The sequence below is a fragment of the Equus przewalskii genome, chromosome 1, assembly GCF_037783145.1.
Source record: "Equus przewalskii isolate Varuska chromosome 1, EquPr2, whole genome shotgun sequence".
NCBI classification, from domain to species: domain Eukaryota; kingdom Metazoa; phylum Chordata; class Mammalia; order Perissodactyla; family Equidae; genus Equus; species Equus przewalskii.
In genome coordinates this window covers 99,841,728-99,865,589 of record NC_091831.1, presented here as the reverse complement: position 1 = coordinate 99,865,589, position 23,862 = coordinate 99,841,728, and the positions used below count along the sequence as shown (strand labels likewise).

General features: G+C 40.7%; 1 long non-coding RNA gene across 4 annotated transcripts in view; it reads right to left on the bottom strand.

Moving 5' to 3' along the window:
* Positions 1-4,137: 4,137 nt before the first annotated feature.
* Positions 4,138-23,862, bottom strand: part of LOC103562241 (uncharacterized) — a 224,079-nt gene continuing 204,354 nt past the window's right edge. Inside the window, exons 9-12 of one of the 4 annotated variants that reach the window (XR_011539853.1) lie at positions 21,542-21,664; positions 20,404-20,494; positions 19,457-19,543; positions 4,138-4,258 (exon numbers count right to left, since the gene is read on the bottom strand). This is a non-coding gene — a long non-coding RNA (uncharacterized lncRNA). Of the gene's footprint in view, positions 4,259-12,512; positions 17,149-19,456; positions 19,544-20,403; positions 20,495-21,541; positions 21,665-23,862 lie in introns of those variants that run through there. The other 3 variants (XR_011539870.1, XR_011539854.1, XR_011539857.1) reach the window with 3 other exon arrangements.

Below are 23,862 nucleotides of genomic sequence, written 5' to 3'. Positions count from 1 at the left end.
GTAGTTCCATAAAAGTAGTAACATATAGCCTAGGTGTGTACTAGGCTATACCATCTATGTTTGTGTAAGTACCCTCTATGATGTTTGCACAATGACAAAATTGCCTAATGACGCATTTCTCGGAATATGTCCCTGTCATTAAGCGATACATAACTGTATATATGTGTCTCTTTCTATTGAATAGATTGAATTCTCTTCTATTTGTTTAAAGAGTATACATTCTATTTTCGTTCTTCTGATGGCTGTCCTTAGCTTAAAACTAATATCATGTATATTTACCCAAGTAATTTTCTCAAATTAGGGGTTTTCTGGGCTTATGAGTTGAGGGCCTGTTAATCCTTTAGAAAATATTCCATGCCAGCTTATATAATATTTGAAATATCTCTTGCTTAAAGATTTTGTAATATTTTTATTAAAACTCTGGTCTCAGTGTTATTCTTAAGAAGAATTTCAAATACAATTTTACTTTAAAAAATATGATTGTCAGTCTACTAAGGTTTTCTAACATCCTTAATCAGTACTGTATAACATCTGTTCCCTAGGAAATAGCTGATTTTATTTAGATTTTAAAGTTATCATTGGAATATTGGACCTGCCATTTTCTCATAATTTTTAAAATCTTCAGATGTTCTGTATCAATAGAATTTTTCTCATGTTTAGTGCTTTTATTTGGATCTTCTCCCTCTTTTACTTAACGTATGTGCCAATGATTTGTTCATGTTTTTGGAGGGAGGAAGGATACTTTCAAAGAACAAGCTCTTAGGTTTTATTAAACAAGTGTTTGTTTTGTTTCCTATATCATTAATTTTTTTTTTTTTTGAGGAAGATTAGCCCTGAGTTAACTGCTGCCAATCCTCCTCTTTTCACTGAGGAAGACTGGCCCTGAGCTAACATCCATGCCCATCTTCCTGTACTTTATGTGTGGGACGCCTATGACAGCATGGCTTGACAAGCGATGCCATGTCCACACCGGGGATCTGAACTAGCGAACCCCAGGCCGCCGAAGTGGAACATGCGAACTTAAAGACTGCGCCACCCGGCCAGCCCCCTAAGTTAAATTTTTAATAGTTGATTTATTTCTTTTACTTTCTTTGGGTGCTGATTTTCTAACTACTTAGGTTTAATATGTAATACTTATTTGAGTCTTACTTGTTTTATAAGAACTATGTTCAAGGTTACCCTAGTTATCTTGAATAACACTTTGGCCACATCTGACAAGTTGATAAATTCAATGCTTTCGCAGTTGTTCATTTTCAAATGTGTTATTTTATGCCTGTCTTCCTCTTTTACCAAAGAGCGTATTGAAAGTTCCTTTCATTTGCTTGTTTCTAATTTCTACATGGCTGGATATATTTTTGGTTATTCCTTTTTATTATCAACTTTGGATCTAGTAAATGCAGCCTTTTGGAACTTTCTAAATTCTTTTTTGTGGTTTAACAGTCAGGATTTTGGAATGTCCATTTGTATTACTAACGAGCGTATTTTATTTGTTAGATATAAAGTTTTATAAACAATTCTCTCTCTCATGCATGCACGTGCACACACACACACACACACACACTTTTAAATTAAGCTTCTTTGTTTAGTTATTAAACTCTCCTATAATTCTACTTTGTATAGTTTTTAATCTATTTTTACTGAGGGAAGAATTTTCAAATCTGAATTTGTTGATCTCTCTTTTTTCCAAAATTTTTGTCTTAAATATTTATTTCTATATTACTGAAGTTAATAAATATTATAACATTATTTTGATTTTACATTTTATCATTAGAAAATATCTCTCTTTGCCCCAGTTTTTGCTTTTGATGTTGTATAATTTTTGTCTCATATGAAGTTTTGTCTTATCTATTTTCCTTTTTAAAAATTTTACTTTGTTCCTCCTTTCCCATCTTTATATAAATTTTTAAACTTTGTGTGTTATTCTATTTTAGATATGTCTCTCAATAACACAATACTGGATTTTTATTTATTCCTTTTAAAATCTTATTCTGATAGTCACATTTTAATAAGAAAGTTTAACCATTTACATTTATTGTTACTGGCTTCGTATTTTATGCTTTTTATATACTGCGTGTTCCTGTTTCCTTTCTCTCATTTATTGGCCTTTTATGTGGTGTGTGTATGTGTGTGCATGTGTACATATAGTGAAATTGAATGAATTTTCTTAGTTGTAACTTTCTCTTCTGGTTTGGAAATATGGTTTAATGTCTATTTTTGGTACGTGGAATGTTTAAATGTTTAATGCACACTTTATTTTATTTTATTTTATTTTATTTTATTTTATTTTATTTTGAGGAAGATTAGCCCTGAGCTAACATCTACCACCAATCCTCCTCTTTTTGCTGAGGAAGATTGGCCCTGAGCTGATGTCTGTGCCAGTCTTCCTCTATTTTGTATGTGGGATGCCACCACAGCATGGCTTGATAAGTGGTGCGATACATAGGTCTGCTCCCAGGATCCGAAACAGTGAACCTCAGGCCGGTGAAGTGGAGTGTATGAACTTAACCACTATGCCATTGGGCTGGCCCCCCATTAATTCACATTTTAAAGCTCGTAATTTTCTATCATCATTTAAAGTAAGTCATTGTATTTTTCTCTGACCACTGAAAGAACGTGAGGATGCTATTTCTTTTATTCTCTCTACCACGTCATAATCTATCATAATAGTCTCATTTTTATTAATCGGTAAAGATTATGCATCAACTATTATTTAGGAAAAATCATAATTTATTTTGGTTTCATCTTCCTTATCATGGAATTAATTTTTCATTTTTCTGCAGTGTATCCTTGAGTGATTCAAAGCAGGTTTGGGTTAATAAGCCACATGCATTCTTGTAGGGCCAAAATATTTTTTCTTTTTTGATATATATAGTTTTTACCCTTGCACTCATAGGTTAGTTTGACTGTTTTTGGAATTCTAGGGTCCAAGAATTTACCCTTGAAACTTCAAACACATTGCTTCTGATTTGTCATTATTATCTAGTGATGCTGATGGAAAGCCAAATGTAAATTTTTTTAAGCGGCCTCAATTCATTTCTTTGAAAATTTTATGCTTTAGTTGTTATCCATGGAATTCCAAAATTTCACTAGGACACGCTTTATATGAGTCATTTATAAATTTGTTAACTTGTTATTCAGTATGCAGAGCCATGACTTTCTTCACATCAAGAGCATTTTTTTCTGGTATTAATTGATTAATTAATCTCTTCCTTTCATGTCTCTGTGCTTTAGAACTCTTACTAAATGGAAATTGGGCTTTCTAAATTAATCCTCCAACATTTAGCATAGTGCCTTTAATGTATCAGGTGCACTATAAAATCACCTAAATTAAAAACACCCTCAGTAAAGAACACAATGCCTAATTCCATTTTTTATTTTCATAATAGTTTACATCATTGTGAAATTTCAGTTGTACATTATTTATTGTCTGTCACCATACACATGCTCCCTTTTACCCCCTGTGCCCACCCTCCACCCCCTTCCTCTGGTAACCGCCGAACTGTTTTCTTTGTCCACATGTTTGCTTATATTCCATATATGAGTGAAATCACATGATGTTTGTCTTTCTCAGTCTGCACAATGCCTAATTCTTAATGGGTTAATTTATGAAGAGTTTGTAGCATGTTAATATGCCTTGAAGACAGAGGCAGATTGTGATAGTTGGAAAAGAATTTGATGGGAAAGTAATGGCTGGAGCTAAGGTGTGGAGCTAGAGAGGCACAAGGGAAGTTCAGGTAGCAGAAATAGCCTCGCTAGACTAAAGGGTATGGGCTGAGAAGCAGTAAAATTCACAGCTAGAAAAATGAGTGTCAGAATCTAGAGTTTTGAACACTAGGTAAAAAAATTTATATACTTCATGAAGGGGATGGTGAGAAGTCACAGGATGGACTCTGTTCATATGATGCCACAGGAAGTTTGATCTGACTGTGTTGTAAGGGTGACTGGATTTGGAAGAGAAAGCCAAAAGGAGATAGTCAGGGAAATTATAAGTGTCAGAACCAAGGCAAGGGCATTAATCAAGGAAAGGAGAGAATGAATGTGAGAAATGGGAAAGGAGAGAGAAAAAGAGTCGATGATGCCACCTATGGCTGCCAGTCAGGTTAACACAAGGAAAAGTCAGAGCTTAAGAGAAACAGAGGAAGTCAAAAAGAAGACTTTATTTTTGTCGAAAGACGATTTCAATTTTAGATGTATTGAGGTTTTGGTTCTCGTAGACTGTTCAGCTGCTGAAATACAACAGGCGTATAGAAATGGGATTCTAGAAATCAAAGCAGAGAAAAAATCCCTGATTACAGTGTGAAAGATACAGATGCCTTACAAGGTCTAGTTTTTTTCCTCAGTGGGATTAAAATCCATTTGTGAGGTCAAGGTACCATTTTATAGGCAAGGCAACAACAATGAAGACAACATAAGTTAGGGCTAAATTGGGCACGGCATGCTTCATTTGTTGTAGGGATTTAGGCAAAAAGGGAATTAAAGACTTTTTAGAGTCATTGATGACTTGAGTTGGCCTTCGACGGGTGGGGAGGTTTAGTTGGGTGCAAGAGCAGGGAAAGTTAACATTGATGTTATATTTTAGATTAATAGGTACCCGTATGATATGGTCACTATGAGTAAAAGTCTAGATAACCAATTTGTCCTGCTGAAGGGCAGACATGGGGGCCTCATGTATTTCTGGGTTTCTAGAGAAACCGCAGTTTGATGTTTTTCTGTTTCTGTGCCCCAGTTTGATGATGCACATACTGTTATCCACATACTAAATCTGAAGTCGGTCTGTATCTCCTTAGGACTGCAGCTGGCACAGTGTGGCTAGTTTGATGACAGATGCAAAATGCGACCTCGAGGGATTTACGCCCCTGTAAACAGGATGGTGCTTAATCCTTTGGAAAGCAATGCAATGCAAGATTTCACAGTCTTTAGGTGATTTTGTTTCCCAGGAAAATCTCATATAAATTATGCAGCTGTACACCCTCAGGACGGGCATCAACAGATCAAAAAAATGTCCTTTTTTTTTTTTTCAAAGAACAGACTGTAATCCTACCTTACTTTTCCCACAGTATTCTCTCTCTGTTTTCTAGGAAGAGAGAACAAAACACATAATTGATGGATGTGTGTGTGATGTGACATCCGCTAATCATTCTACAGAGTGACCTTGGGAAGCCAGGTTTCTTCCGGTGTTCTCACTGATTCCTGTGTGAAACATTTGGCCTATCATTCCCGCCCCTACTCCCTCTGGAGATCCTGTAAAGGGATATTATGGAACCACTTATTCTGCAGATGGGGAATTGCCCCCATCTAGTTGGACAGCTCCTGCTCATCGTTCATGACTCAGCTCTTGTGTCTCGAATTCAAGGGAGCTTAGACTCTCTGGCCCTCCTTGCCCCGACCCAGGATCTGCCTAGTGCCTCCTTGCTCTGTTCCTTTAGCTGCATTTAAAGCACTGATCTCTCTATCTGTTAATTGTTGGTTGAATTGTCTGTAGACTCTGAGCTTTTTTTTCTTTTAAGGAAGATTAGCCCTAAGCTAACTGCTGCCAATCCTCCTCTTTTCGCCGGGGAAGACTGGCCCTGAGCTAACATCGTGCCCATCTTCCTCTACTGTCAGTGCCATGTCCGCAACCGGGATCTGAACCAGCGTACCCTGGGCCACCGAAGCAGAACGTGCGCAATTAACCGCTGCGCCCCCGGGCCGGCCCCCATCTCTGAGCTTCTTGAGTGTGCAGGATCTGATATAGACATCTCCAGATTCCCAACTCTAAGACCCATGCTCAGCCACTGCAGGCTCTCAACACATGCTTGCAGAGTGCATGGATGGATGGCATTTACACGTGTGCTCTGACACATTTCGTGTCCACACTTTGTTTATCCTCATTCCTGAATGAGCTGATTACTGTTACTCTATGAAGTCTAAATCAGTCTTTGAAACAATTCCACAAAGGGAAAAATAGTGTTCCAACCTGTCAACAAGTTCCCTGCATTTAATCAAATGATCTTACCCTCTCAACCTGATCATAATGTTCCTAGCCCCAGTCCTATCGTGGGGATGAGTCCAGCTTTAGCGATGGTGTAGCATCTGCGCCTCCCTGGACACGGCCCCAGGACAGTGCCAGGAGGGAGGTGTGGCATGATCTGCCATCTGGGTCTCTGTAATAGCTATGCAGCCTTCTGACATTCAGAAAGACTTAGTCCAGAAGCCACATGGAGTGCTCCAGATGAACAATTTGCCTCAAGGCATCGGAGCTGCTTCCCTCCTGCCCAGTGGAGGCTTGGATGATGGAGATGCAAATTTTGAGGACATTTGTCACTCCTATTCCTCATGCAGAAGGATAACGAAGTCACTGGGCCATAAAAGCAAGAAGTGAGTTCCCTGTGTATTTGAATAACCTTCCAGCTTTTCACTCCGTTATAGTCAGAGAAAATTTCACTGCACAAACAGGGGCAGTTAACAGTCCTTACTGCCATTTTCCTTTCTCCCTTCCTTGGAGAAAATACTTTGTGGAACTGTGAGGTGCCATTGGCAACACTGCTTTAAATAGGTGGAGCTTAGACTTCAATATCAAAGGTTTGGCACATGTGCAATATCTTTGTCTGCAAATTACCTCATTGCTGCTGTTTTGTTGTCCTTGAGAAATTCCTGTTTTGCTTTCCTGGGAATGGATGTTTGTGAAGTGGAAATGTGGAGGCCTTTGAAAAAGTCTGCTGTGCCCCTGAGACAGACGCTGTAACCAGCTCCTCTCTGCCGGGTTCCATCAGAAACACGGAGGCACAGTGTGCTTATTATTATCATCAGCAGCTTTGCAATGTGTCTATTCACACTCTGAAAATGACAACCAAGGTTATATTTATCTACGTAACCATCCAGAGAAATATTATGGAGTATTAATTTTGCAGTAGAGGGAGGTGGTATAAGGGGTAAAGAAATTGAAGCTGTATTAAAAGACTTTTCATGGAAGGGTAGAAACAACCAAGACCTTGAATGGATTGAGGCTTTGGACAAGAAACAGAGAGCGTGTGTCGATTTGCACATCTCTCGTTCTCCTCGGCCTAGGATTTCAGACAATTTTTTCTCTTTCTTTTTTTCCAGTTTTATTGAAAATAATTGACATGCATCACTGTATAAGTTTAAGGTGTACAGCATGATGGTTTGAGTTACATATATTGTGAAATGATGACCACAGGTTTGGATAACATCCGTCTTCTCATAGAGATACAATAAAAAGAACGAAGAAGAGAAAAAGGGGAAAAAAAAGTTCTCCTTGTGATGAGAACTCTTTGGATTTACTCTCTTCAGACAGGTTTTTCCTTGACTTGCATGGATTTGTTAGCAAATTTTATGCTATAGAACTATGTATTTTATGCTACAAATCTAACCTTTCGAAAAAGATAGTGTGTCCTTAGCTTATTTATTACGTGGCAGTGCAGTGAGATGATGACACGCAGTAAATGTCAAGTGCTCTGCAACACGTGGGAATGATGATGACGATGATGACGACGATGATGATGACGACGATGATGATGACGACGATAACGACAATGATGATGGTGATGATGATGATGATGATGATGATTTATCAGGAGAAATTCTGGCCCAGAGATATTTTTCTCTCCCTGGACCAGGAGAAAAGAACACATTCAGGACATCAGTCCCATGGAGGAAATGAAGGTCTATAGTCGCATAAATCATAGCAAATCAGTCCTCTGAGTCCCAGCAAAGGAGAAACAGTGTAGAATTCCAACTGTAGCTCGGATTCAGAAGCAGTTCCCGGGGACTGACTAGTGAGAGCACACAGGGACATCTTTGTGAAAGGACACTCTGCAGTCTGCAGTGGGGCCCAGGGCAGGGCAGCTGAAGCAAAGGAAGGCTTGGTTTGCTTTTCAGAGGGTCCCATACATCACTTTCATTGCACAGACACGCCACCCTGCTCTTATCCACCGTACCCACCTTCAGTCTCTATTCATATACCCCACCTTAAACATGTACCCCAGAGGCATACACGTAGCTTGTGCACACACCTCCCACCTGATGTACACACACCCACACCCACCACCCTACAAACATAACCCTCCATATGTGTAGTCTATGCATATCACCTGCATACTCCCACACACATTCTCTTTTCTGATTTCTGCCCATGCCCACAGCCCCACACCCCTTATTCATTCACCCATACATACATCCTTCATAGGTGCATACCCTACACACCCATACGCACTCCCAAATACCCCACATCTAATGCACTCTGACCTGTTCACCCTCCCCCAACATGCATACCCCAAACACACAGACTCATACAGACACACTCGTGTTCATAGTCACACCTACCAACAGTCACCAGTGTGTTTGGGGGTGGAGTGGAGGTCAGGGTTAAAGGGACAAATTAATCCGTGTGTATTTATTACACTTAATCTGTCTTTCTCTTCCCTCCTTTTGCCCTTCCCTCCCACTCCACCTCCTTCCCTGACTTTGTGGAGCAATTATTTTCAGTTTTCATCTACATCATTTGCTTTGCCTAAAAGGCAGGTGTATGGCCTGAATTACCATCTATCTACCTTTTGATTAACTCAGATGAACAGAGAGCTTCTTAAGAAAAAACAATTTGGGGATATTTTTGTATTTATCCAGCTGCTCTCATTACCAGATCATCCAACCATTCTAGAATCTTCAAATCCATTGAGATGAGATTAATGGTCTTTGGATAGTCAAGCGGAGGATGGAATGACTACAGCAAGTAGTGTCCTGTAACCTGCCCATCAGCCTTTTCTTTGGTACCTTCCTCTCCTAGATGGAAAGGCAAAGCCAGGCCCAAGCATGCTGGAACTAATGGACCATGGTCAGGAATGGGTCCCAGCTGCACACGGAGCCAGGCAATCGAAAATATTTCATTTTCTCTTAGCTGAAAAAACAAATTGCTTCAAAGATATTGACTGTATCTCTTTAAGTGTCATAAGGCACATACATTTTGCAATTTCTCTTTAGCAGCTCAGCCACATGAGATGATATTTAAAAACCTTGTGGCAGCCCTCCTGTCATCTAGAATAGTCCTTTGATTTTTACACAGTCATGCAATGTTTAGTTGCTTGCCTCCTTACAATAACCAGATCTGAAGTGCTTTGAGAATACAAAAGGGCCCCCAGTGTCTCGTGAATTTTACAATAGAGAGCTTAAGCCTGCATTGACTATAGAGGATGCCCACAGAACCATTCTGGGTTTCATGCCATAAATGTGAACTCACACCTCTTGAAGACAGAAAAGGCTTGGAAATAAAGCCACTCACTGAGAAAAGAAACCTCTGATTTAGTTTCCTAGGGTATTTACAAGGAGGAACATTTTCTCAGAATCATGGCCTCAGTATTTCACACCAGGAACATGGACATTCTCCTGTGTCGACTGGCCTGGCCTTGCCAGACACACAAGGACGTCAGAGATGGAAGGAGAGGAAAAGGGTGATCAGGCTACACGTGGGGCTGGGAAAGGCAAGTGGACACACCTCCAGTGCGTAATCTCTTGGCTCCTGATTTTTTTCCTTCTAATTTCGTACTGTTATTCCAGTTTTCCCATTAAGCTGGAGAGGCTAACGTATACAGAGGCCACTCTTTGAGTGTCACCGGGATGCTCTCACACCCTCCTCCCTTTCGTATCCCAAAGTTGGCTGCACATCTCATGGTGCAGGAGTCGAGGGCCCTTTTCGATATCTCCACAGATTTGGTTTGTTTTGTTTGGGTGGTGGTGGTTCTTCTCCTAACTCAGTCACTTGCAGCTCTGATATTATCTATCTTTTTACTCCAGCTATTTCTCTTTTTCTTTCTCTTTCTGAACCTAGTTGATAACAATTATTTCCCATTTCTTGAGCTGCTGTCTTTTTCCATGACATTTCACCCCATGGTGGCCACCACCTACCTTCTTGTAATCCCTGCAGCCCTGCTAACACATAGTCCACTGTGAGCGGCACATATTTACTGGAGGTGTAAGGAGTACGGAAGGGAGGAATGTAGGAAGAGGACAGCACACAAATTTGAAATACCTTCAAATTTGACGTTTGATTTGATTGGGAATTGTCATATGGCTGTGTCTCTTTGTAGGCCCCTGCCCAGGGCTGTGGCTACCTTAGGTGGCATTGCCTGAAGGAGAAGGCAGTCATTCATTCAGGGCATATAATTGGCTTGACTTGAACAGAACTCCAGGCCCCCTTGTCTAACCTGCCCCCACTTGCTGGCCATCTTTGTGCAGGACCCCATGTGCATAAGCTTCCCCATTGGGCCTGCCCCTGCCTCCCATACATCTTGGGGGTGCCCCTTATTGACTCTCTCCATCCCTCTCTTCTGTTTATGGAACCCTTCCCCCTGATCGAGAGTAACCTGCAGAGCCACAGTATTCCTCATGCGTTGTTGGGCATAGAAATCTGGTTTTTCCAACGTCTCAGTTCACGCAGCTCTGCCAAAGTGGTATCATCTTCATCAAGCCCAGCTGACTCATCAAGACCAAATGAAGGCAGTTCCTAAACACCGCAGAGACTTATTCTGCCAGCCACACAAATTAGAAATGTCTGCAGTTAGGTTTTTGTATTTAAAGCAATGTCTTTTTTTGGTTAGTCTTTCTAGTTATATAGGAACAGCCCATTTTAGAAAACAAGAAAACAGAAGCTGAATGTATCTAAATAGCCTTCCCAGCTAATTAGGATACTAATTACTACCAAACGATAGAACTGGAATTGAAATTCAAGGCTGAGGGTCCAAGCCCCATTATTTTCCCATTTGCTGCATGGTCTGTTGAAAGACACCAGCTTTGGGCCAGCTGATATCCTAGGCTTGTGCCCACTAGACTTCATCAGCAAAGAGTACTGCTGGGATGACACTGCCCTTGGCAGATGGACACTTTGGGGACATTGGGCTGGGCTTTAAGGGCTGCCTGTTTTCTATAGGAGAAAGGATGAGAGCAAGACTTACCTCAATTCAAACCAACAGCTACCTCTGACGTGGCTTGCCCCCAAGTTTGGGGTACCTACCAGTAGGGCAGCGATGCTCAGGGTAGCTTCCAAGTCAGCAATATGCCTTAAATCTTAGTGGCCAAGTGGCCTTCATGGCTAAACATGGTCCCAGGGAAACACTCGTGTCAATAACTAGGGGCAAAGAAATATGTCTAAGGAATGCTGAGCCCAAAACACATTTGCAAAAGGAACCTGAGAAAGGAACAAAATGAAAAGCAAACAATCTGCCTAGCATTTTCAAGACTCTGCTATTTGGCGCTAGTAGTAAAAAGAAAAAAAATAAGATTGAAGTACTTGGGACTCATAATGAAAGCGGGTGAGCCAGGATGAAATTCCAGCTGCTTTTATTAAAAGATTTTGTAGAAATCCACCGGGACGCTGTTGAGACCATTTTAATTTTGGTTCTCCTCAGATGGCCTCTCATCTCGTCATTCAGTGATTAGTAGATTTCTTGAGCTGTGGAAATGACTTCTTCTCATTGATCTAATACCCGGAGGATGACACTCTCCAAAGGAAAGGACAAGGAATCTATATAGTTCCTTTTGTGAGTGACACAGAAAAGCATGTGAAAACTGTCACTTAATAAATGCTCTTTGATAAAGATGGCTGATAATATTGGGACACACACGTGCTTAAGACTCTAACATAATGCGAAAGTCGTTTTTTGTTTTGTGTATTCACATATATAATTTTAATTGATTTTTATCCTCCTTCTAAACTTTAATTCCCTTACCCACTTTGAAATATTTAAAAATTTCTATTAATGCTAAGATTTTTCCTTTGGGTGATCCATATAGAGTTGTAATCATCCATGATGGAAAAGGAAAAAAGTTGAGTTGTAGGATCAGACGCCCATGGTTTGGGCCATCATGTAACTGATCTGTTTAGTTACTGTGCTAACTTGAACCTTTGTTTTCTCAATTGTAAGATGAGGGTAACAATATCTAATAGGACTGTTTTGAGGATTAAAATAGAAAGCTTATATAAAGGGCCTCGAATACTACCTGGCACATAGTAAACGTTGAAATGGGCATTGTCTTCTCTCTTTGCTACATTGAAGTGCTTATAGGCTATCATTGCCAATTTATTCTTCAACACAACTTTCAGAGAAGATCAGACGCAACCAGATGTATTTTTCATGAAATTAATTTATCTCCTCATTTATTTATTCAATAAATAATAATTCCAGACACAGTGACTGGAGTGAGCCAAAGTAAAACGTATTCACTTGCAATAGTAATTTCTTTAGTCCTGGGATTTAAGTGCCCTTAACTTTAAGTGAAAAAATGCCAGTGTCTTCTGAACATCCAGGACTATTTTTGAGAGTCAACTGATTCAAATGTATGGAGGGAAAAAAGGCTAACATAAGATTCAGTTGTCAGTTGACTGATGCATTTTATTTCTACCTTTGGTGAACACATATCTATGTAGGATGCAAGGTGCTTATCTCTGTAGGAAAAGCTTGCTGGCTTACCTTTGAAATTACATTGATAAGAGTTAGAATGAACATACGTCCTGGGTTTTCTCATTTAGATTTGATTTATGTTTATTGACGACATAATTATTAACAAAACCTTCTTTTACTTTCAAAAGTGTTCCAGGATATGACAGAAGTGTTTGGATGATAAATTACACGGTCAGGAACAGTGGCTTTGTGGCTCCTTTGGAAAGATTCTGGGAAGTAGTTTCATTGACCACTTACTGTCCAGGGTGTGGGATTCCATTGTGAAGGCTTCTGGAACAGCAGAGCCGAACTATCCAAGACATCACCATGATGAATGGAAACTTATGGGGCAGCTATGGCCAGAAGGGTCAGATAATGAATGTCCACGTTTGCAGGATGCACCAATGTTAACAGTTCCATCGCTAACTAATTAAAAGTCAGCCTTGTGAAAAATGTCTTCCCATTTCCAAGCTATTATGAGAGCAAAATCGTGCGAAGACGGATGAGACAATGCTTTTGAGTAATCCTTGATGATGCTGGTTTGAGAAATAAAACCATTTGTCTCTCCCATGCGGCTGGCTCTTATTATATAAAATAGCTATGTAATCATCTTAAACCAGAACGGACTGAAGGGGCCAAGGGACAGAAACTCCTGAGTCTTACGTTTCTGTCATCCACAGCTGTTCATCAATAAGAAAGAAGCAAATGTTCCAACATGCACTTTCTCATAACAATACTGGGCATTCAGGCATAACCTAACCAAAAAAATCCTTCCACGGATTTGTGAGCACTTGTGGGGTGAATCTGGCTCTGTGATTTGCTTGATCAAAAAAATCAGGAGGCAAGTCTTTGCCAGAAGCATGTTGTTATGAATAAGCTAACCCTGGAGCCCAGCTCCTCTCCAATCATTTGACTGTTTACCCTTCAGATCCTTAGTGGTCTAACGCCTAGAATCTACCCTGCCTTCTGTTGAATTTGCCATGTTGATAGTTCAATAGGTTATTAACATAGTCTAAACAACAGAAGGCTTTTTCAGGAGAAAGTGTGGTCAATTGGTAAGGAGTGGGGTGACCTTATTTTCTAGTTTTCTTTGTGACCTTGGGAAAGTCACCTTGCTTCCTTATGCCTCCTTTATATCACCTGTAAACAGGACTCACCTGGCTCACAGAAGGGCTGTGATCCCAAACACCAACAGTTCTTTCCACAGAGCCTTAACCCACCCAGGCACGTGACTATCTATCTGAACTCTCCTGACCGCTGTCCTTTGTACAGAAAGGAACAGTATTTCAAGATGCGGCACAAACATCAGCTTTGCAATGGGACAATCCCTATTCTTCTCCCACGTTCTTTGAAGGAAATGATGTCTGACTCCTCTGAGCCTATTAGTATGTCATCTCTACTCTTTCACGGCAACATCCGTGTTATCACTTTTAAAGTTTTACCATCATTCTCAAGAGCGTGTTGGATGTCCTCACCGGCTGGCTCTGCTGCAGCTTGATTTGCCTGGTTGTCAGAGGCGGACACTTGCAAGGTTTCCTGGCTGTCCCATCCCTGTTCCTCAGCTCTCCTCCCCAGTCACCACTCTCAGCACAATTAGGATAGTGCTTCCTAACTCCTTAATTTTCTCTCGGACCCTTCTGCAGCTCTCCAACACTTCTACTTCTGGCGAGTTTGTTCAGGTCCTCCTAATCTTTCTTGGCTAGTGCGGTTTTCTTCCAAGTTTCCCCAGGCCTCCTGCTAACAACTGTCTACAATGCACCTGCAGGGATCTTTCAGCTTGCCTCTGCTTAAAATCCATCAAGGACTCTTGACTGCCTTTAGTCAGGGCCAGCTTCATAGGTGTGTGATGGTGCACTTGCACAGGGCCCCACGCTTGGTTTAATGCTCTGCAGTCGCCATCTTGAACTTCTCAATAATTTTTAAACAAGAGACGCTGAAATGTTATTTTGCACTAGATTCTGCAAATTATGGAGCTGATGCTGGCTTTGGTGTCAAATCTGAGTCCGGCAAACACCTTTCACAGCTCCTGTGACCACCTCTCCTCGCAGTGAACACCCTGGTCATGGTTCTCTGGCCCTTAACCCTTGTATTTCTCTGCTTCTTCCCATGCATCCTCCCACAACCTTGTCATTTGGTCTGGTTGGTGTCATTTATGCAACAACAATTCATCTTATGCCTAAGGCGTGCCAGAGATTGTAGTTGTGTACCGGGAGTACACAGATGAGGGTAGAGACCTGTTCTCATGGAAAAGACCAACTCTTCACAGACGATGACAATACAATGTGGGAAGTACAGTAAAAGAGAAATGAATAGCTGGTAAGCCAGTTACACAAACACACATATAGGACTTCTGTTTCCTTGATTTTACCAAAATAGAATTGTATTTTACATATTATCCTGAACTCGTACCTATCTTTCACAATTTTCTCCATATTTATATAAGGGTTTTCTCGTTGCTTTTCAAAAATGGCACATGCTTTCTTCTCTGCTCCTTACTTTTCTCATTCAATGCTTCCTTGTGTAAATCACTCCTAAGACAATGATTAAAACAAAGTTTGAATTGTTTTAAGATCCCCTTTTGATCATTTGTTTGTTTTTATCATTAGAATGGCTAGCTTAGAGTTCATTTCATTCCGCTACTTTGGGAAGGAACCTTGGTTAGTGGCTGTTTTCCAACTTGACCTATTTGCTTATTAAAATTAGACATTGAGGTCCACCCTTGTGTTTATTCTTTTTATTAGGCAAACTAGCATATTATTTGGAAATTTTGTTATAAGTGCTGGCTTTCCCTTACGATTTTGTTCTTGAAACATCTGTTTAGGGAGGAAGTCATAAAATAATTCCATAAATAATGTTCAGATGAAAACTCTGCCAGCGCGGTCTAATTTTAGAGCCGCATTACAGATATTCTATTTAATTAATTTCACTTGCATTTGGTCTCCTTTCTCCTGTCACCGTGCTCTTTCCCGGGAGAAATGGGTTTTTCATAATGCTCCTCTTCCTTCCTCCACGTAGCCACGAGTCACTGCGTTCTCTATATGTCACGTGGTTCTCTATATGTGGTCCCCGAGATTCGTTCACACAGGTGCTGCCTGCCTTTCTTCCTCAGCCAGGGGGCAGTTAGCAAATTGAGCTGGACTTTTTCCACTAGATGTGCAAAGGATGGCAGTTTTAATTTAATTTAAATTTTAGGAATTGAAAGTTCTCATGTTTCCTAGTCTCAATTATCTTGGGTAAAACCTGATTTGGATTGGGAGCCTGAGGATGCAGCAGGGAGCAGGATAGATCAGAAAGCAGAACCTATTTGGGCTTGAAAACATAAAGCAGAGGCAGAGCAGCCTGGAGACATTCTGGAATGCCATCCTCCTACTGCTCTCGCCCCTTCTCTCCCTCTGTACATTTAACACCCTTGTCCCCGCTCCACCATGCCCTGTGCCACAGGAACACACTTTCTAGTGGGAAACCATTTTCTCCACACATTCTTTAGGCCTCCACTTAGACCTCGCTCACATTGGACTCTCTCCAAGCACCCAGCATCTTCCTTTGGTAGCACGATCACAAACTGTTACTGCTGATCCATTTGAGAGAATCCTTGCTTACTGTCTGTTTCCCTACTGGGCTGTAGGCTCCCAGAAGGCAGGACCCACCATACAGAACAAAATATGTAAGGACTGATAGAAAGTCCCATAGACACTTCTGCAGTAATGGAGATGTTCTATATCTGTGCTGCCCATTATGGTAGCCACAGGCCACGTGCGTCTATTGAGTATTTGAAATGCAACCAGTGTACCTGAGGAATAGAGTTTTTAATTCTATTTAATTCACATCCATTTAAACTTAAGTTCGAATAGCCTCACGTGGCTTCTGTATTGGGCAGCCCTGACTGTGAACTAGGCTAGTGGGTGGGTGGATGTAACACCACCAATCCAAGGAGATGAATGATTGGATGTGGGAGTAAAGGAGAGCAAAAGTCACTACAGGTAATATTTTTGCACTTTTCTTACTCAACATACACACCCACCCACACACGGACACACACCTGCATGCTCCGCTGGCTGGACTGGCCTGAATGCAGAAGGAAATTTGTGGCCTCCCAAATTGGCTCTGATGTCTTCCTTCGCACCGAGTGAAACCCTACTGCAATTGAACATGGTCTGCTCATACTCAGCCCCGTTTCACCCTTGCACATGGTCCTGTCTTCCCCTAGGCACCAGGAGACCATCAACAGTCCAAATATGCTGGTGTGGTCCCCTGAGTCACCAGGAAGCGGCAAATCCTCTCTGGACGTGTTCCCTGAAGGGGGAGGATATCCTGAACGTGCTATAACCTGAAAAAGCACATGTTTATCTTGTAACATAAAAGCCCTCTGTTGGCCATACAGCACTCGTTAATCCAGGACTCCCTTTAAGCCTGACTCAGTAGGTGGTAAGCAAGGAACCGAATTTATGCTCTCTGTTCCTGGAACACACGTTGACTGCGTGTGTCCTGACTGGAGGCTGGTTTTTGCTTTTCCAGGGGGTATGTTTCCAATGGTACATTGATCTGTGCCTGTCAAAGAATTCCTTACCTTGATGGCATAGAAGGTTACAACCCAGTCATCTCAATTCTTTATTGAGAAGAGCCAAATCTGAGAGGACTGGTTTAGAAAGTCCTCGCTTTTAAAAGTCACGTTCATGAGCCAGCTCAGCGCACTGTTCTGAGTGCCGGCCTCAGCACGTACCTGCAGACCCAGAACGTAAAGGTTGACTCTCAAATATGCCTCCTCAGCCAATGAAATGCTGGTCTCCAGCCCACCTGAGCTAGAAAAGGCTTTCTGGCCTTACTAAACCCAATGAAAATATTTCACCAGCTTTTCTCAGATGTCTGTGTACATGTTCCTGTGCTCTTCGTTCAATCTCGGGGGCTTTAAGCAGTTGGGACATTACAGCCGAATTGTCTCCAGGAAATCTGCCATTTCTATGGCTGGTCTAAGTTATTCAAAGGATGTTTAATTTATTTAGTCAGGGGAAAGAGAGAATTCCAAGAGATGGAGCATACACTATTTTTGTTTTTAATAATGTTGTGGAATAAAGTAATCGCTAAATGCTGTTTTAGTCCATTGAATTTCTTTACCCTTTCAAGTTGCTCCAGCTCTCTGCAATGGGGCCCTGGAATAAATCCATGTGTCGATGTGAATTTCATGTACAAGAAGAATTGCAGGCGCCAGCCCCGTGGCCAATTGGTTAAGTTCACGTGCTCCGCTTCAGTGGCCCAGCGTTCGAATCCTGGGCACGGACATGGCACTGCTCGTTAGGCCATGTTGAGGGGGCATCCCACATACCACAACTAGAAGGACCCACAACTAAAATATACCACTATGTACTGGGGGGATTTGGGGAGAAAAAAGCAGGAAAAAAAAAAGAAGATTGGCAACAGCTGTTAGCTCAGGTGCCAATCTTAAAAAAAAATGAATTGCATTTTGCCTTAGAAGGAAAAATAATGGATTGATATAAATATTTTGGGGGCAATTGGTTATCTCTGTGAAAGAATACGTCACACCACACACAAAAATAATCTAGACTGATTTCAATACAAGCTTTAAAAAAGTAAGCAAGCAAAACACAGTAGCAATTCTAGAAGGAAAAAAAAGATTTTTGCTTGAAATAATTTTGAATAGGAAAGGCTTTCCTAAAAAAATACAACAATTGAATTTCATAAAGAAAAAGATAAAAAGATCTTACCACACAAAACCTCAAAACATTTATACAATGAAAAACATTATAAATAAAAGATAAGCAAATGGCTGAGATATTTTTATCAGCAACAAAAAGCACAAAGATTAATATTCAGAATAAAGAATTCCTATAGATTTATAAGAAAAAGACAGACAAAGAAACAAGCAGATACCGTGAGGGAGCAATTCACAGTTGACGAAATACAATTGGCCAATAAATATGGAAAAAAAAATCAAACTCTGCTAATCAACTCTGCTAATAATTAAACAAATGCAACTTAAAGTAACACTGCTTATTACATTAGCAAAATATTTTAAAGCAATATACAGAGCTGGTGAGGATGTGGAAAATGGGCACTCCCGTGTGACTTGTGGGAATCTGTATTAAAACAATCTATTTGGACAGAAAATCAACGTTATCTATTAAAATTCTAAGTGGACTTGCCCTTTGATCCAGCAATGCACTTCTAATAATTTATCCTGCAGAAATACTTGCACATGTATGAATATATATGGTTATTTTTTGATGTGAAAAATTTGAACCAAGAAAAACGCTATAAATAGGATCATGGTATAATAAATTCAGGTGCACCTAGAAATGGCAGGAAGAGGTCTTCTGCCCATTTGGTCTCCCTTTCATTTCTTTCTGCCTTCTTATCTGCTTTCTCATCTTAATCCTTTGATACTCATGAAAAAATATGACTTTATTCTAATATAGAGTCGAGAGGCATTGTGGCATATAATATCAACAATATTTAACCAAATATTAATCAAATTTAGTTTTCATGTGTGCATATAAAGGCTCCAAATTAGGGACCAGGTTAAGAGAATAACTGTTACTAGTAAGAGTCAAGGCAGGGATTAATTAGTAAAGTGAGATGAGTGAGCTCCCCAAGAGGAATAAGATATATTTTCTGGACCAAAAGACCAAATCAAGAGTGGGAGATGGAGAGAATTTATAACAAACCAAGTTGGTCCTTCTTCTCTCTTTTTTTTTTTTTTTTTTGCTGAGGAAGATTAGCCCTGAGTTAACATCTGTTGCCAATCTTCCTCTTTTTTTGCTTGAGGAAGTTTAGCCCTGAGCTAATGTCTGTGCCAATCTTGCTCTGTTTTATATGTGGGTCATGGCCACAGCATGGCTGATGAGTGGTATAAGTCCATGCTTGGGATCTGAACCCTTGAACCCTAGCCACCAATGTGGAGTGTGCCGAACTTACCCACAGATCAAGTTTTAAACTTGAATTTGACTTAGTGATTAGAAATAATTACAAAGAATGAAAAGAGATTGTTCTAAATCAGAAAGGGACTGAATTACCTTTCATGGTTGAGTAGGGAGGATTTGATTTTGATTTTGATTTTGCTCTCAGCAAAACTGAGGGTCCAGGGCTAGTTGAGTTCGGTTCTGGAAAAAGAAAGGTACATGTCACATGTTCAGTACTTACCATCGTGGAGTGATAGCAAGGCTGGGGAGAACATCTATGCAGTGGCCCCCTAGGTCATTCCAGAAGATCTGCTTGGTCACCATGAGATTGGGCCTTCTCACGTTCTCAGCCGGAGTCCCTCCAGGCATTGAGACCACTGGTTACAGCAGGCAGGAGCGTGCGGACAGGCAGACAGAGGATTCATTATACTCCTGTGCCCATGAAAACTGAAGAGTAAAGAGCAGGTCTGCTACTAGCCACGTGTAACTTCAATTTAAGAATTTTCTGCAAAACATAGAAACCTTGCAACCTCATATTTTGTCTGGCATAATTTCCAGACTCCTATGAGGTAGAACCAGCCGTGTGACAAGTGGCTCTGCCATTCAGTGCTGTTTCTTCCATTTCCATGAAGGAAATGTTTCATGTTTCCTCCATTTTACCCCCCTCTTATTATATATATTGTTATCAGAAGGGTAAGATGATAATGTCTAGGCCACTGAGAAACCTTCATGCTACTTGATTAAGATCCCACTGTGTTCGAGGGCCCCCTCCTCTGCCAGCAGTTGAAACTGCGCGATTCATTCCACACTTCTGTGGCTTCATCCATGTCTTTTGACTTGTACATTTGCCTACATTTTATTTCTATTAACATACCTTTACACGCGCCCTCCCTCCTTTTCTACAGATGCCCCCTTCTGAACAGTCCTGCCAACTCAATACTGTATGTTTGTGCTGACTAAAGTTTGTGGCTCGCTTACATTCAGAACAAATGGAAAGACCTAGTTAGTTGATTGAGGGTAACAACAAGGATCAAAGTTCTTAGAAGTACTTGGCCTCTCACCTCTGCCAGGCCTGTTTCTCTTCCCATGACCCTCCCTTCCCTTCCTCTGAGCTTGTAGAACTGTCGAGCTTGGGGTGACCTAAGGGTGGAGCTGAGAAAAAGCAAATGGAGAAATGACATTTACAATCAAGATGATTTATGGGGTTTCAGGATCATAAGAATGAATGCTGGAAAGGACCTGACAGATTACCTGCTCCCATTCCCACATTTTCATTTGAATAAATTAAGAAACTTAAGTGACCTTCCTAATATCACATACCTAGAGTTGAAACTCAAGTAAAATCAACTGAACCCACTTCCAGAAAGTTCCAATAAGATGTATGCAGTAATCTCTGGAATCAACCAAAAAATAAGTCTCTGAACCGAAGTTTGAAATGAAGGCAGGGCATTGTGCTTCTTTGCATATTATTCTTTATGCAAAATAACAAAATTAATTTATGCAAAATAATAGTGTTATTTTAATTTTATAAGCTGATTTATAGGCATCCAAGCATTTGGTGTAAATCCTTATTTAATATTCATGACAACTCTGTGAAGTCTGAATTATTATTCTGATTTTGCAGTTTAATTATTATAGGTGCATAGAGGTGAAGCGGTTTTCACATTAACACAGAGCTGTTAAATGTTAAAACAAGAACTCAAATATGAGTCACACCACTCTAAGGGTAGCCCCAACCAGAGCCCAAACGGCAAGGGCAATTCTAATTCATACTAAAGATGCATCGCCTAAGGTTTCCAGAAGAATTCAGTGAGGCTCCCTTCTCCTGCTCCGGTGAGCCTCGTTTCAGGGTCCCCCAGCCCTCCTCACTGGTGTGAGCCCAGTTATTAAGGAGAACAGAGAGGATCATGACAGAGCATGTTTCCTTCAACAGCTATAGCTTCAAATATCGAAAATGACAACAGAAGCCAAGAATGAAGTTATACTATTAGTAACTTTTTTTTCAAATGAAAGAGTCCTCCTTCCTGGCATTTTTACTTACAGTAATTAAATTTGAATCAGGTTTGACTGTTAGTTCAGCCAAAATTATAGAATTGATTATGCATTTGAGAAGGGAAAATGTAAACAAAACAAAAATTATTTTCTGTCTAATTATGGGCAATTGTGAAGTTTTCAGGGGATGTGTTGAAGGCTCCTTACCCAGCATCCAGAAGCATCCAGCTCCCCTTTTTTTCTCCTCTTGGGCTAGTCCTTCCCATGCTAGAATGATTCAATTTCGCACGTATTTTTTGCCTGTGATGTCGCGAGGATAATGCCAACCATCTATGTCAAAGACAAAAAGAAACACACTTCTTTTGCTGGAATTTTACAGGTTGTTCCACACAAAAGTTAAATTCCTGCAAAATTGGGGACTTAAGGTGATTTGTTGTGGTTTATAGTTTAAAGTGATCGTAGAGCCGTTCACTTGCACCGTTTTAAGCTGAAGTGGATGGAACAAAGACTCTGAGGGATTAACCGAGATAGCCAGGATTTTCCTGGCAATTTCCTTGAGAAATAATAACACTTAGTGGCAGAACTGAGTCGAAAATACGTTTGTCCAAATCATGTGGTTTTCCCACTATACCTCACTGCCTCTAGTTCCAACGTTAGTTTGTCCCCCACTCCTGATATGTTGTGATATCCAGACAAGCTCATCTTTCTCTGCCTCTCTCTCCTTATCTACGAATTCTGCTACATGGTTTCTCTTTCTAAGAGTGTCACTAAAGGAGAACTTTCTTCCAAGATCCTACTTTTGTACACTGATTTTTAAAATGCAACTTCTTGACTTCAGCTCCTCTTGCAAATAGTTGTTGCTCGTGGGGACAGACTTGTCAATCGCTCCTGAAATGATTACTGACTGACACGTTTTCTCCTCTTCCAGAGCACACATTGCAGGGGACTGTATTGTAGTTTCACATTTTCTGGTCTCTGTCCTTGACTTTGCTGTGTCCACCCACACAAGAACCTCATGGAATATCTGCCGAATCTTCCCACCGTTGTCTGAACCTGCACAGTGCTGATGAAGGATGGCTTCACAGACTCATCATTAGTTTCTAAATAGTAGTTGCAGAGAACATTTGGTGGTGACAGTGCTCGGCTCAAAGTAAACATGTGACATTTACCATCTCATTTAAAGAGGCTCATGACTCTGTGAGATGGGTACTATCATTAGCTCCATTAAATAGACGAAGAAACTGAGGCAGAAAGTAATCTCATTTCCTGAGGTCTTAGGCTGAGCAGTGGACCCAGGATTTGAACAAGCTGATTTTACTCACTGATATTCTGCCTCTGAAATGAAGTCATGGAATCCCAATAAAAGTGAAAGATTCTTTAGAATCTAGATCTTATTCCATTTTTCAATTCCTTCTCCAACATTTCCACCAAGTGGCCATTTTATTTCGGAACGTCTCCTGGTTTCATTTATGCTGTTCCATCTTTACCTGTTAGAAGGGCCATTGTTAGGTTGAGGCCAGACCTGTCTCGTGATCCTTTGTAAATACAGGCTCTGTGTTATGGGGTCACGGAGTACAATCTAACTTTTCTTTCTGAGCACAGATTTCAAAACCCATGAGACTTATTTTTTCCATAATTCATCCCGTTAGTCTATCTAGTCTGTGTATATCAGAATTTTAAGCTCCTTTACAAACCTGCACACCTGACTCTGACATCCCCCATTTGCCTGTGTGCCTCATAATGAAAGCATTGACACCACCTCCCCGACAGTTGAGTATGGACCCTTCCAAAGGCTAACCATGCTTCCTTCATCATAGCACATAGCTTCCTTCATCACAGCACATAGCGCTCCTTAGTTCAAGGATGGACTGTGCTCTGGGAGGTCAGAGTCACTGGTTTTCCTGGAAAAAGAGAAGAATAAGGAGCTTCTTGTCTGAGGTGGATGTTGTCTGCACTTCCAGGCTCGCTTTGTCTCTCCTCGGGCGTACCCACTGCCCCTCCCCAGACCTCTCCTGGCCCTCTCATACCATCCAGTTCCTCCTCTGGCTCTGGCTCTGTGTGGTCCCTGCCTACTGATGCTTGTCTAGTTTGGCCCCTGTGCTCTCGGGTTACCTAAAATTTCAACATTCTTCTATTCCAGTGTTTCTCTTCTTGATAACGGCAGTGGTTGAGAGTTTTCCAGAAACACCCAGAGAGTACTTTCCTTCCTCCCTCTTCTCCCTCTTCCTTTTGCCTCCCTCTCTTTCTTTCTTTCCAAATATGCATACTACCTTCTACAATCAATTTACATTATGATATTTTCTTCATAGAGGTGAAGATAAGGAGCAAGAACACATAGTTAGAAAAATCTCCCCAAGTACTTATGCTATATAATACTCCATGTCATTTCCTTATTTATACTCATTGTCTTGCATTTGAAGGGGGGATATATTTTAACAATGGGAAATCTGGACGTCTCTTAAAATTATATAGTACAATATTCCTATTTTTTAAAAATGGAAACAAAAACTGCTTAAGAGGTTTGAAAC